The sequence below is a fragment of the Nylanderia fulva genome, unplaced genomic scaffold (assembly GCF_048542155.1).
Source record: "Nylanderia fulva isolate GAGA-0341 unplaced genomic scaffold, ASM4854215v1 Scaffold14, whole genome shotgun sequence".
NCBI lineage: Eukaryota > Metazoa > Arthropoda > Insecta > Hymenoptera > Formicidae > Nylanderia > Nylanderia fulva.
The window spans coordinates 3,443,355-3,458,465 of NW_028189622.1; the positions used below are offsets into that span (position 1 = coordinate 3,443,355).

General features: G+C 36.5%; 1 protein-coding gene across 1 annotated transcript in view; it reads left to right on the forward strand.

Annotated features, from left to right (window-relative positions):
- The first annotated feature begins 5,291 nt into the window (after positions 1–5,291).
- Positions 5,292–15,111, forward strand: part of dpr12 (defective proboscis extension response 12) — a 258,329-nt gene continuing 248,509 nt past the window's right edge. Inside the window, exon 1 of the mRNA XM_029300488.2 lies at positions 5,292–5,565. The gene's annotated coding sequence lies outside the window, so the exon portion shown is untranslated. The remainder of the gene's footprint in view (positions 5,566–15,111) is intronic.

Here is a 15,111-nt window from a genome sequence, read left to right on the forward strand (position 1 = left end):
TATTTGAAATATATATAAACACATTATACTCTTGTATAAAAGTAATCAACAAAATAGATATAATTGAGAGATAGTTACATTCAAAGAAAGTATCGTTAGAAATAGTATACAAATATGCAGTCGCTCGTGAAAGTAATCAAGAAAATAGATATAATTGAGCGACAGCTATATTCAAAGTATCGTTAGAAATAATATATGTATAAGGACAATTCATTTCTCTTATGAAAGAAATTGACAAAAAACCTGTACGTAATTGAGCACCTACTACATTCAAAATATCGTTAGAAATAACTATCTAAATTGGTTGATATAAGTACACTGTTTTTTTCTGGTTGAATAAAGCAAGACCAACTCTCGACACATAAATAGATATCTATTGTTTGCAGTTTATTTAACATTCTGCTTTTATTATTGTATCTTTTATCGCCTTTCTTGAATGGGATGTGATAGAATAAGAAAACGACTGTTTTGAAAAATGTTAAAATTATTATTCCGTTCCTTTGAAGAAAACAACGCGACTGGAAAGCTTGTAGCTCCCTGGAAAGTCGTCACTTACTGAGATCTTATTTACCCGTTTGTATCTTCAAATTTCAAGTCCACCCCCTCTGTCTGTTTCTTTTTATTGTCTTTTTCCAAATCAATAGAACGAGCATGATTTGAGAGCAGTTGCGTGTATAAAAGATACCAGTCTGTATAGTTCGTGTAACAAACTTGATTCAAAACAAAATTACATATATTCTGTTTTTTCTCTACTTCTTTTCTCTACTTTTATATATATATATATATATATATATACAGGATGTCTGACATAAGGTGTCACACCGAAAATATACAAGTAAATTTTGTTATTTAGAGAAAATTTTTCCTCAGCAAAAATATAGAAGCATTAATAATTTTCGAGTTATAAACGATTGAAAATAAAGGGTTTTTCGCAAACTAAGCCTTGTGAAAATAAAATATTAACAAAATTACATTCTCCAATTAATTTCAAGTAGAATTTATTTTAATAAAATTTTAATTTAAAGCTCAGTTATAAAGATACATAATGATAAAAATTGGAAACGTCCAAAAAATGATGGCCTCCCTCGACATTTTTGCTGAGGAAAAATCATCTCCAAATAACGAGATCTACTTGTATATTTTCGGCGTGATACTTTACGTCAGACACCCTGTATATATAATACACAATGTATAAGATTATATAAAGTAATAATATAATATGCCTCGAGAGAACCGACTTCTTGCAACTTCTTATCCATCAAAAAAAGTTTTTGATCTATAACTTTTTAAAAAGGTAAATCGTCTCTGATCTCCCTTCTATTCTCTTATATTCCTTCGATGCGTGGCTTTCGTTACAAGACTACCAAAAGAATCCAGGATGAAAGGGAGTTATGAACCAATCGGGATTCCCTATCTTCTTCGTTATTTATTCAACGACGCTACATATATCCGCACGCAGACTGAGACTGAATATTTCATGACAGTAATGTTACATGTATACGTGAACGTGTGTCGGTGCCTGAGGTATCATGATTCGCGTTTGACGATCGTTCTGATCGCAAAAATCGCCGAAAATGTATCGAAACTTCTTGTCACATTTAATCCCCCTTTTTAGTTAATATAGTAAGTATAACAAAAATTGAAAAGAATTGAACAAAAAAAAGGAATAAACTAATATAATTTTTTCCTGTTAAATAAGGTCTTCGACAAGTACATCAAATATAAATCTCATTGATTTAGTTTTGTAAGTGATTTCAGATGTATCTCTTTTACAATATTAATCATTCATACAAAACTTTTAATGTAATATTGAGAAATATTTCTATTTTTATATAAAGCAGATGACTTTGATATCTTGAAATAAAAGGAACTGATATATACTTTGTTTGAAAATAGAAAATATAACATATATGTATATAGCTATATATTGATACACATATATGAGATAAACGTTTATATTTTAAAGTACGGTAAAGGATTTTAAAAAGTTATCTATTCTAGTTCTAATTCTTATTAGATCATTATTTTTATCAGAAAAAGTATTATATAATTTATTGCCTGAAACGTTCTCGATCTACGTGAGTTTAATAATGAGTTGAGCATAAATTTTCAGATCTTGAAATTTTTAATAATTTAATTCGCGCAATTTAATTAATAAATGATTTTTACACAATAAGATAAAACAAAAAAAACTCTCATTCTCCCCATTTGTTTGATTAAAAAAAAGTCTTTCGATACATTAGAAAAATTATAAAATCAATAAAATATCTGAACGGCTTCTTCATATAGTTCTAATTTTGTTTTCTTATATAATTCGCTCTTTCTTACTTCATCTTTTCCCATGTTCTTTTATTAACGAGTAATCGCGGCCAACCGAGACGAGATACCTCTTTTATTTGCCCGGCAAATGTGTGTGTATATACAATATACACAGCCGAATATACATTTATATACGTATATCTTAACATATATTGTGAGTCGCAAATATTATACTACGTCGCCCGTTATTTTTTTATGACTTAATTAACGTTATTTAGGTACTTCTTATAAAGCAATATTTTAATTTTAATATAAATCATATAATTAAATACAATTTTATAAAACCAATTTTGAAAAGGTGTATAAAATAAAAACTATGGTAATAATATTATAAAATAAAATTGTAGAAGTAAAACAAGTAACTTTATGTAAAAATCTGTAATCTTCTAACTTATGAAAAATATAATTTAGAAATAACTTGTTTATTAGCACATGCAAAAAAACTAATTCTTTGCTATTCAAGTTATTTTATCAGAGAAAAAATTTTTAACGCAACACAATTTTTTTTTATAAAAAATATATTTAATAAAATAAATAAAAATATATAATTCTTCGTAATGCATCAAAATTACTGTAAGTATCAGGTTGTTAAAATTTTATGATTTGCTATCAATATAACAAAAAAGATTGGTTATATGATATGTTAAACACATAAAAAATATTTTACGTGCGTGAATGTTTTAAGAAAATTTAAATTTGACAAATCTAATAAATTTTATGTCTGACTTTCCATTGTGTTACTTCTTTCTTATTTTCATCTTTTGTTTGTAACATATAACACATATATCAACAGAGTATATCTCTGTATTCTATGTTTGAAATATTTGAGAAAAGTGTCGGTCTGCCACGTAATATTTCATACTTTTACGAAACAAGCTCGACATTTAAAAACTAGACGCGTATTTATTCTAGAATTCATAAAATTAGTATAAAAGTTTATGTCCCCGAAATATATAATAGTAAAAATATTAATTCGAAATATATATCATGTATATACATACACTTGCATATACATAATTATATACATATGTGCGTGTGTGTGTGTATTGCATATATATATATATATTCTTTTTTATTAAGTTATTATATTAATATTTAATTATGTGTATATTAAAAAGTAAATATGAAAATATTATAAGTATATTTACATTCTGCAAATATTAACAATATAAATATTCTATACAACTTGAATTCATTTCAACGTTTTCGGAATTATTTCTTGCGTAAGGCAAGCTCGCTAGTTTTACTTATTATTTCTTTTACTAACAATGTCATTCTATTTAACAAAACATTTCAAAAAAAAGAAAAAAAAACCATAGCAGAAACTTTTAACTGGGGATTTCTCAACATCTAATGTGTGTATAAAATGTAATTCGCATTTGACATTCCAATAAAATTCTTCGCAGATCTAATCACACATTATCGAAAAATCTCTCCGAATTATAAATATCGATCCGAATATCAGTTTTCTCGTGTCAACCGATCCACGGACGAATCGAGTGATCTACGATAGGCAATCAATGACACCTCGCTTCCACTATCAAATCCTGACTTCGTCCACGGCCCGCAGGTGTGGACATTGGCTACGAGTGGAACAGTCGACGCTCTCTACCAACCCGTTCGCTCTTTTTCTCTCTTTCCCTCGCGAAGGGTGGACACACGTTCGACCCTCGTCGTCGTCCCCACGAATTCCAGGGATCAATGCGTCGGTGCACCAAAACGCCTGCGCTACTATCCCCCTTCTCTACAACCCTCCATCCCTCCTTATCATCCCCTCTACATCCGTACCACCCCAGCAGCAGCAGCAGCAGCGGCGGCGGCAGCAACAACAGCAGCAGCAGCAGCGACAGCGGTAACAACGGGCAGCACTATCACAATTACGATATCGTCATCAGCGCGAGAAGACACCCTACTCTCGACGCCGATGTCGCTGCGCTGGCGTGCAGATCCCGGTGGTAGTCTGGCCTAACCGGTGTAACCGGTTGTGCGTCGAGAGTCTATTCTTCTTCTCGAGCGCCAGGCCAAGGCTCGCCACCTTGCGATTTACTCTTACCACCCGGTACTCCGTCCTTTCCACTTCCAGCACTGTCCCTCCAGTGCTCCCACCCCCGACGGCAGCGCTCTCCCTCGCTGTCACTCCCTCCCGCGTGCGCGTCGCCCGACCCTCGGAAATTCTGAAAGCGGTTCGCGCCTGTGCAACGCGGGGGTGGCGAGGGACCGAAAATCGAGGTGAAAGGAAACTCCGCGGATCCGGCCTAAGGGTCTCTCCTAGGGCTGATGCGTGTCGGTTGTGCCCCCTCGCGTGTGCGTTCTGCGAGCGCGAAAAATTGATAACCGCGCGCGCGTACGCACGCACGCACGCACACACACATACAAGACACACATACATATATACACGTGCATATATATATATATATATCTATAATATATATATATATGTATACATATATATATACACACACATATACATATTTCGCGTGTATACGTGCATGGATTCGTGACGTATCGCCAATATTTTTATTGCCTCGGGCGATTGCCTTTTCCCTCTGCGCGACTCCGTCGTTTCGAGATCCTCTCATCGTCGATTTCGGAAGAAAGGCCATCCGCGGCGCGCGAATCGGTAACCCGGATCGCGTTCCTTCACCGGGCTACACCGTATAGTGACGGTTTGATCGCGCGCGGTTACTTACTCAAGTGACATACTTTTGTTCGCGAGAGAAGAGAAACTCTCCCTCGTCCGGGAGCAGCTGGCCGGGAAAGGAAAACTGAGTGTGATTTATCTTCGAGGAGGATAGTGTGATTACTCTCGGAGGTGTTACGCGACAATCTGCGAGCACAGTGGGAGTTTTACGAGTGTGACATGCCAGAAGTGCATCGACGTCGGGTGCAGTGACCATATTATAGTAGTAGATGTGATATCGAAGACTCGCGTCGTTTACACGTTGTACGCGGTTTATAATTAATCAGCGCGATCGCGAAGTCCACGGTGACTGATCTACGACGATCATTAGAGACCAACCGGAGAATCTCGAATCGCTCCCGGTGCGAGGGACATCATGCGTCCCCGATTGCAACCCTCGTTAGAGGGTTGAATCGCCGATTCCGGTGTCGCGCGATCGGCCGACACGGGTCCGCGGGTGTTGTGCGCGACGAGCTCGTCGGCGATCGTCCGCCCGAGAACATCCCTGCCGTGACGCGAGGTGATCTCGCCGAGGGTCAACCGTGTACCACATTCCCGCGCTGCAAGTGAGTCCCAAAGAACTATTTTTCACGATTCTCCGTAGCAACGTAGCGTACGACGCTTTTCGTATTCTCTATTTTAGAATTGCGCGATTACGAATTTATCGAGTCGAGGCGGTTACATGTACACACGCTGAAGAGAAATGAGATTTATGGAAATTTGTATGCAGAATTATATCTAGAAAATTGTTGAAATAAATGAATGAATAAGATTCACGATATCTTATATCAATTTTTCATCGCATTTCTATCATACTTGTGTCAAATTTGGATCTAGGTCGAAATATTTGATTAAATGTATTAATCTCTTTTGTTAAATTTATTTTTTCATTGTGGAGTCAGATCTTTTTACAAAGTGTATCAGAATTACATATATTTTTAATTTCAATTCACAATCGCGAAACACCTTTGGAATCGTGCGCGATTAAAATTAAAGCAATTTTTGTGATTTCAATTCGATGAAAGGATATAGGTCGTATATGTAAATGTGATTTTCAAACACTGCGGATTAGTATTTTTCGATGATATAAAAATGTGTTTTAAACACAGTTTCCGTAATAAATAAAAATAAGACATATTTGTTTTCTCTATACATTTAAAGCAAATACAAGAGCGGTAAAGTCGTAAATATATATATATATATATAGATGATAGAAAGAGCATAACGAAATTATGAAAACTAATTTCAACAAATATTAATCTTTATAATCGATGTAAAGCCAAGAGCCATCAATTTCAGTTCTATTTCAGCCATTAAGCGATCGCGCAACTTTCGTTAACTCCCATGGCACCTATAAGAAATTTTATCATTCGCTATTTCATCGTAAAGCTATTAAGACTTTGAAACTAGTGTTACGGCATTCCGCATACAGAACTCGTAATCGCGCAAAGTGTATCAGAAGTTGGGGTTATTCAATCATAAGCATACTAGATTTTTGCCATTCGTCTACTTCGATTAAAAAGTCCTCGACACTCTTATCCACTTTACAGAGCGATTTGTCACGATTAAAATCTTGAAAGGAATTTTCATCGTGTCCAATTCGGGTCACTACAAACCCGATCAAACTCTAGACTCTCCACAGATCTCCGAGTATCGACGAATTACAAAGCTTTCTGTCGACGCGCGTTGCATTCTCAAAGCTACTACAACCAAGCAATTCGTTTTCCTACCGTGAAATATATCGAATTATAGACGTTAATCTTCGCTATTGTCAATGCCAAAAATCATTAATATTCAATGTTGTCGTTATTTAAACGAATGAAATCATTTATCACAGTTTTCACATCGAAAGTTTTATTTTCTATGTTTAATTTTTTAATTTAAGTATATATCAGATTATATATATATATATATATATAATTTCAGGTATAATGAAACTCTAATTAGCATAAAGACATGATATGTAAATTGTAGAAAATATGGATTTGTGTGTAAAGGCCGTTTATTGCTCAAAAGTCAAGGGCACTTATATTGCTATAAATCTCGACTATGCGAATGGATAAGCCTCTAACACGGCGCATGACGTGCCATTGATCATCACACAGGCATCGCTTGCGTGGTTAAAGTCTTAATGTTTCTCTGGTATCGCGTTGATTTTACTGTTATTAATCTGATATAAGCGCACATACATAAGCGAGATAACTAGAGTGATTATTAATTTCCGACTGATTGCTTCTTTTCTACAATAAGATAATTTGTCTTATTATAGAAAATAATACGAAAACTAACAATAACACTTATGTACTATTTATTTTTGGTGCGAGTACATTTTTCATATCGTAGCAAACATTCACGTTTTAATCCAATATTTTAGCTACCGTTTATCCTTCAGATAGAACATTTTAATAAATTATATGTCAGCTACCTTGACATTTTCATAAATTAGAAATATAATACTTTTTGCCTTTCTTGTTTTTACTATGAAATGCATCGTAATTAAAATCAGAACTAATGAAATACTACAAAATACAATAGTAAACTTAAGATGTGGTTTGTATGCTATGTCATTTCGCAAATATAAAATTTTGTAACATTCAAATATTAACGTTGCAAAACTATCAATATCACACGATTTTCTGCAAATTTTAAATTATGAAAAATACCCTCTCGCATATTAAAATCTAAATACATATCTACTTTATTTTGCCTTTCACAGTATTCGCTGCAACTCATAATTTTTCCGACAATATCTAACAATAAACTCGAGGCGTCTACCAAATATATGGGTGGCTGCAAGATGTGCATCACGAAAGCAGTTCACTTTGGCTGCTTAATTTAACCGCATCGTCCTTTGATGCGTCCCTACCTTCTTAATGTAATTTATTATGTTATCTGTCATGATTGTATGAAGTTTCCGGATATAGCGCCCTCGTGAATCAGGTCACTATAAATTTCGGCACTAGCAAAGTAAGCTTTCGTACCGCTGTGATGTGCCATTGATTATAGCGTAGACATGAAGCTCGTCGCATAAGGCTTGAGAGCTTGAGGCTCTTCGATGTAGTTACGTTAATTTTGCAAGTCGCCCCTCGGCATTTTGCTCTTCTAAGCAACATCGTCAGGAAATTACATGCGGCGGTATGTCGACAAGTGATCTCCTCTTCTTCTACGCCTCTCTCCATATACATGCATATATATATATATATTTTTTTTTTCCTCTTTTTGTTTTTTAACCAAATGTTTCATATATCCCTCAACTCGACCCTCTCAGTCAATATAATAACCACAGAGTGTGTGTTTACTTGAAAAGACATTACCACTTTTTATAATATTCGTCATATTTCATGTAATATCTTTGCCGAGTTTATACGATGTCCTTTAGCATGTTTTTTCATGAACGTCATATCTTTTTAATTATTTCAGAATACTTTATAAATAATTGTATTTTCCCCTTCTCTCCTAAAATATTTCATAGTCTTTCTGCTAATTAATATTATTTGCATCAATCATATACTCATGTGTATAAAATATAATAATAATAATAATAAATTACATCATTAGTACAATACATACATGTCATTTAGTTCATCGCCTTCTGTTATATTTTGCGAAAATTGTAGAAAATATTTATCATTTATAATGTATGTACACCGCATTTCAATCATTATTATTTCAATATGTATTTTTGATATTGACGTGCGGTATACACGCAGAGAGAAGCGAAATGTGCGCGATCTAACGTATATGAAAATAACGCATCGCGCGGCGAATACATATAATTTCGACCGATATGTCGAGGAAAAATGTCACTGTCACCGCGGGTTCAAATCCATCCCCGTTGCGTAATCTCCGCGTCATGTACTTACGAGTTTCCAATTTCCGTTGCCGGTACTTACACGCTGTTTCTACTTCGCCTTTACATAATACGTATACTTTACGTAGTTGCGCAAGCCACTATCGAGAGCGTAGACAAGAACCTCCTGTCTGCAGCACACTCTCTCGTCGCCAAGCGTCTTACGTTTTTGCTCGCGATATCGACCTGTCATTTCTACCAAAACTTAACTCTCGCGACAGGACAATGAACATCACTGCGCTTGTATCATGCGTTCCTCTTCCGTGCCCGTTTTCTCCCTTATCCGTGAGGGCGGTTTCTCCTTCCTATCTCTTTGTCTTAGTTCCGTGACCCATCATCGTCTTTGGACCGCAAGTCGAACGAGAGCAAATTAGATATCCATTAACGTCGACTAGCAAGTTCGGAATCTTAATTGCAGCCAACTCTACGACTGTTTGCTCACGAGTAGCACAATTAACACGCGTTTTATCCGCGTTACAAAGGTGTTTGTCGCGCGGGATGTTTCCTGCTCGAGGAAGCGAAATTGTGTTAGAGAGGAAAAGTAGTACGCCGGAGTAATCCCAGAGTAGAGGGGTCTTTCACCGAGGTACCGGTCTGCGGCGAACATGAAAACTGCGTCACGAGAAGTTATGAGTTAAAAGCGTCGAAAGATGAGATTCGAGATTGAAATTAACGACGCTGGCGCGTTATTACGACGAGAACAAGCAAACGAAGAGTGAGGAAATATCGCACGTATACTGAGAATTTTTTGCAATTGCAACAATAATTCTAAATCTTGTGTCAATCAGGACGCAATGAAATAATGTACGTTGCAATTTCGCGATACGACTGAAAAATTGGCGATCTTTCTCTACGTGCGCTATTATTAAATATGTAAACTAATTTTTCATTCGCTCAGTTTATAATTATAGATATATTATAATCGTAAAATAACATTTCACAAGTTTGAATCAAATAATTTTAATGTTATTCGACTAAAACATTGTGAAAACAAACAATAATTCTGATTGTAATTAAAGTTGAAAAAATGTCATTAAAATTGAAATTGTGAATTATAAAAATTATATTTAGTTTTAGCGATTCAAATATTTAATGATTAATTACGCATATTTAATGTTTAATAATATTATACTGAAAGAGAAAGAATTTCTCTATTTAATTACTATTATTACTATTAGTATTATTATTATTTATGTGCAAATAGTGTATACTTAATATTTGATCATTTGTGTTGTTTCATCATTCATGAGAAATGTAGTGAGCAAAATATTTCGCATTATACTAGTGTTTAATACAACTTTCATTAAATTGACTAATGATATCGTGATAATGGAGAAAACGTACTATATATAGGATCAAATAAACCGTTTGTGCGTAAAAATAGGACATTGCTGTCGCAACGAAATAGAGATAAATTGGTCACGTTGATCCAACCACGCGGGGTTAATGCACCGATGCACCAACGAATCGCTTAATGACATTGCCTGGCTATTATAGCCATTGTACAAATACAACATCAAATATACAATATTGCTCTTTCAGCTCGGCGACGACGTTCGTTTAACATTTATATTATCATCGTGTATTCGTACTATTTTAGATTCGACGCGGCAAAATTCGTAATCCGGGTCGAAATCAGAGAAATTTTTTTCCTTTTGCGACGTCTCTCGGAAAACCGCGAAAACAACCGCACTTAATCGCGTCACGAAGATCGGCGAGTAAAACAGCGTATTAAGCCTGCCGACTGTAATCGCGGATATTAATTAACCGCTCGCGTCAACCGTGCGGCTCGTCGTTTGGAAAAGCACGGAGATGTTAATACGTCGGAATTAGTACAGCGGCGCGGGCAAAACACCGGATAACTTCTTCGGCTTAATTAAAAGCAAAAGTTACATAGATAAACGCCGCGGCGCGGCGCGTCGCTTCTTCCAAGATTTAATCCCCGGCATTTCTCGCGCGGTCATTGTCGCGACCTTCGCAAGAAAATACCTCTCTTTCCCGACCTGTCGTTCTGTTTGTTTTCTCTATCGAACGTTTTGATAACACTTTCGTGAACTCGCAAATTGCGTAAATAGATAGGTAGATAGATATATCGCTCCTCCCTTCTTTACAAAACGACCTACATGCGCGAAAAGCCCTTCCGACGACGACGATCCAAACTTTACATTAGTTTCGCACCAATTATCACTTCTGGCACGCTTAAAACGTGAATTATAGTCGGTCTGAATAATTAAGGACGGATGAGAGTCGCCAGAGGCAGCGATTTACCGACTCGTCAGCGAAAGAGACGACTAGGATGTTCTAATTAAATCCAACCATTCACTTTTCTTGATCGATGATCGTCCTTTCTCGCGCCGTACGTGTTTTGCCTCCTAGCAATGCATACATTTAATCTATTTACAAATCCTTGCCTCAATTAACCGCATTCTTGCCGCTTTATCGTTAATTTAGGACGACATTTATGCATTTACGCGTATATACGCCGAATTGCGAATTCCATTAACGTTTTGGGAGTTGTCATCTGCAAAACATTATTCTGTCTCGCTTTCTCTCGTTTTCGGCGTTAGATTAATAAGCGAATAGAGTGAACATCTGGCGCGCGCATGACGTCGATTTAAACCGATCGATCATGAAAGTTGTAGAAACTCCACGATTAAAGCTTCCGGGAAGCTCGGAGAGGAGAATAGCAATTGGAGGATAGACAAGATTTCATAATTGTGGGTAATTTCCATCGTCGAGGACGGACTGTAAAATTACCATATATTTGTACATATACGTTTGCGCAAATGTGAGCTTTAAACACACACACGTCTTATTATATTCGACTAGTGCAATAACGCTAATAACGCGAATAATAATGCTTTCAGTAATAACATCTCTGACGATTCGTGCGCGAAGAAATTAGTCTGAACGCGTTAAATGAAAGACCCGCGCTAATAATCATGCGCGTTACATACTACATATATATATATATATATATATGTATATATATAATCGAATTCGTCAAAAGTGTTATCGCGCGTTCGCCAACGCCGCGTGTCGCGTCCGGGTCGAGCTTGCAGGGTGCAGCAGCAGGGTCGTAGTGGGACCATTTTACCAAGAATTTCATAGTACGCTTCATTGCGCTAATCCAATTTAATTAGAACGGCCGGATAATAAGCCTATAACGACACACCTCGCTCATTAATAACGATCAGACTCCGCGTGGGACGATTCCCGGGATGCCATCCGCCGTTTTATCGTTCGTCGTTTGTCTTCCTTATCGCACATATCTTTCCGTCTGACACACTCTCTTCCCAGGTGGGGTATATAATACGTATGAATTCCCTCGTCTCTTCTCTATCTATTCTTTCACACTTCTCTGACTTTAAATCCAGTCCCACCACGGATCTAAACAAGGGTCGTTCAACGACCCACCGAGGATAACGCTATCTACTTTCGTATACTTTGGATATATTGACAGCTGTCTTCCGTGAACAGCGATTCTGCATGTAACGGTAAAAAAGTTGGAATTATGCAAAATTAATAATTTAATAACGTTGCAGCAAAAGTATTTGAAGCTGCATCGTCAAACGAACGAAATAATCTGTATATATGTTTATTATATTGTCAAATTTGCGTAATCTTTGAAGGAATGCGTATTACATATATACGTATATGTGTGTGTACATATATATATACACATATTGAAGTATATAAACTTTAGAAAAGAAAATTTGTCATAAGTTATCTTTGAAGTTAGACAAGAAAATGATATCTCTTTCAAGAACTTTAACTGCAACTTTCTCATCCCTCGTCTTCAATATTCCTCGGAAAACTAACGCTCTTAAGTTCCATCCGCGAAAGCCGTAATTACAAATGAATTTTCCCGTGCTCTTATTCCACTTTTCTCGGTTCTTTCCGCTTTTCGATCCCTCGACGCCTTATCTCTCTGTTCCCGGGCGTCTCGAATCGTCTTCAAGCCCGTCCCAGGCTAGGCTGCAACATATCTCGGGAACGTCGGATCATATAAGTAAGGATAATGTGTCCACGCCCTGTCACCGGTACGTCGTGGCAGGAGGACAGTGATTGATAAGGATACAGCATAGGGAATCCCCGGGAAAGTGCGCTGATAAGCAGCCGGGAATTTTCTCGAGTGGGTCCACCTTACTCGCGGACGTTTCTTCTTCGCGACACGTCCGTTTCAAGGACGCGTCAGGGGCGCATAAATCACGAGGATTTATTTGACGCGGCTCTCTCTCGTTTGGCCTCTCGACGCCTTATGCAAATGCCAGGGATATCGTGCGGCAGCGGGTCATTTTGTTTTTACTGCGTGCCGTAAAAGCACAGCGACCGAGAAACATCGCGCGCGCGCGCTTCGGATGAATTATATACAAGTGGCCTCCTCGGTTTGATATACGAGCCTAGTGCTGCCGCTGTTGCAGCCGTAATGAGTCGCGTTTTAACTGCATGAGCACGAACGCGAAAGCTAGCGCGCGTAGAAGGAAGTCGCCGATTTCTCGCACGGCGCTATAAATGCGGAATATTAATTCGATGAGGAGTAATTAATATAGCACGCCGCGTCCGCTTTGGTATGGGATATTCATTAGCCGATATATGCGCCCATGGAATATATCACCGTGTCTGGATAAGCGACGGAGATAATGAACAGCGCGACTTTATATAGCGTAGCGCGACGAAACCACTGTAATTTTCATACCAGAAATATTCATTAGCTTCTGAATAATGCGCGTGCAACAGTGCCGCGTAAACAAGGTCGCTTAACTCCTCGTATGATAAAGTTTGAAGACTTAAGCATAATAAATTAGTTCATACTTTTGACAATTTAAGAAAAAAAAACATTTTATACTCTGATACAATTGCATGCCAGATCATGCTCGTTTCACAAGTTGTGGCTCGTATTTGACTAGCAATCTGCATGATATATCAGCAAATATTATCACGGAAAATTGCAATCTAATGGAACTATCGTCATTATATAGGATTTGTACACAAATCGATTTGGATAGAGTTGCTCATGTATTATTCGTTCTACATTTTTTCTCCAAATAAGATAAAATATGTATATCGAAATAAAATTGTCCCACAAAGTTATTTCGGTCTTCCGCGACATTTGAAGAAATCTATTCGCTTAATTCTCGCATTTGGATCTTGATTCGCTCATGTCCGCAAATATTTTCGCGACGAGGAATCAACGCGACGAATCGCATTTTCTCCGGCTCCGTGACTTTTCATTTGAGTTCTATTTTGCATCACGGAGGGTCGAAATGGATAGAGGACGAGACCTCCCGTCTCTAAGACAGAACATTGCTTCTCTGGGGTCTTTTCCGCCTCGATGAACACGACGGAGATGAAGCTATAAAGGAATAACGCCAATGAGCCCGGAAATCTCCTTTGGATTGATCGAGATTGACCCTCCGGGGTCGTCATCTTTCCCAATTATAAAGATATCAAAAATTTATTAAATCTCTTCGCACGTCCAAATCAGTTTTACAATCTTGACTATGATATCCGTAGTTCGCCGCTATGAAGACGGTTCAATTCAAAAGTTCGACAGTATTCATTTTATTCGTATTTAAAATGAAAGAACCGCGTTTCATTTTGAGACTTTAATTTTGAATTTGGTTCAGAATATACAGTGTCAAAATAAACGCTCAAAAGGGACTTTAAGATTCATTTAGAAATACCTTTGAGATAATGGGAAAATACATTGAACGTAAAAACGTAATTAATTATATAAGACATTATTAACTTTTCCTTACTTTCGATAGATACAAAGATCTACGAGACGAAGATCTGAGTTGCTTTTAATCATCACAAATCTTCATTGAGAAATTGTTCTATCAGGGGTTAATTAAAATTTACACAATTGTTTTTCTGAGTCCCTTTGAATTCTTTATAAGAGATGAAATGACAATTTCAAATAAACGTCTATATTTTTCGAAGAAAGAAAAATATTTATTGTTTCCAATTCGTAGTTGCAAGAAATTTATGAAGATATATTGCAGAAGAATAAATTTTATTTATAGACAAAAGAATCTATAACTGTCTAATCAATATGCAAAGGCATTCTCAAATTTAAATAGAATAAAGTATTGTCAGGATTATATATATATATTTTCTTTTTTTATATAACGTAATAAATATTTTAAACTTATAGTTGTGCTATATTTTAGTGCAATATATTATATATCTTTTTTCCCTAAATTTACATTAATAAATAATCCATCCAGAACGTTTCTCCAGAATTTATCTTACTCAC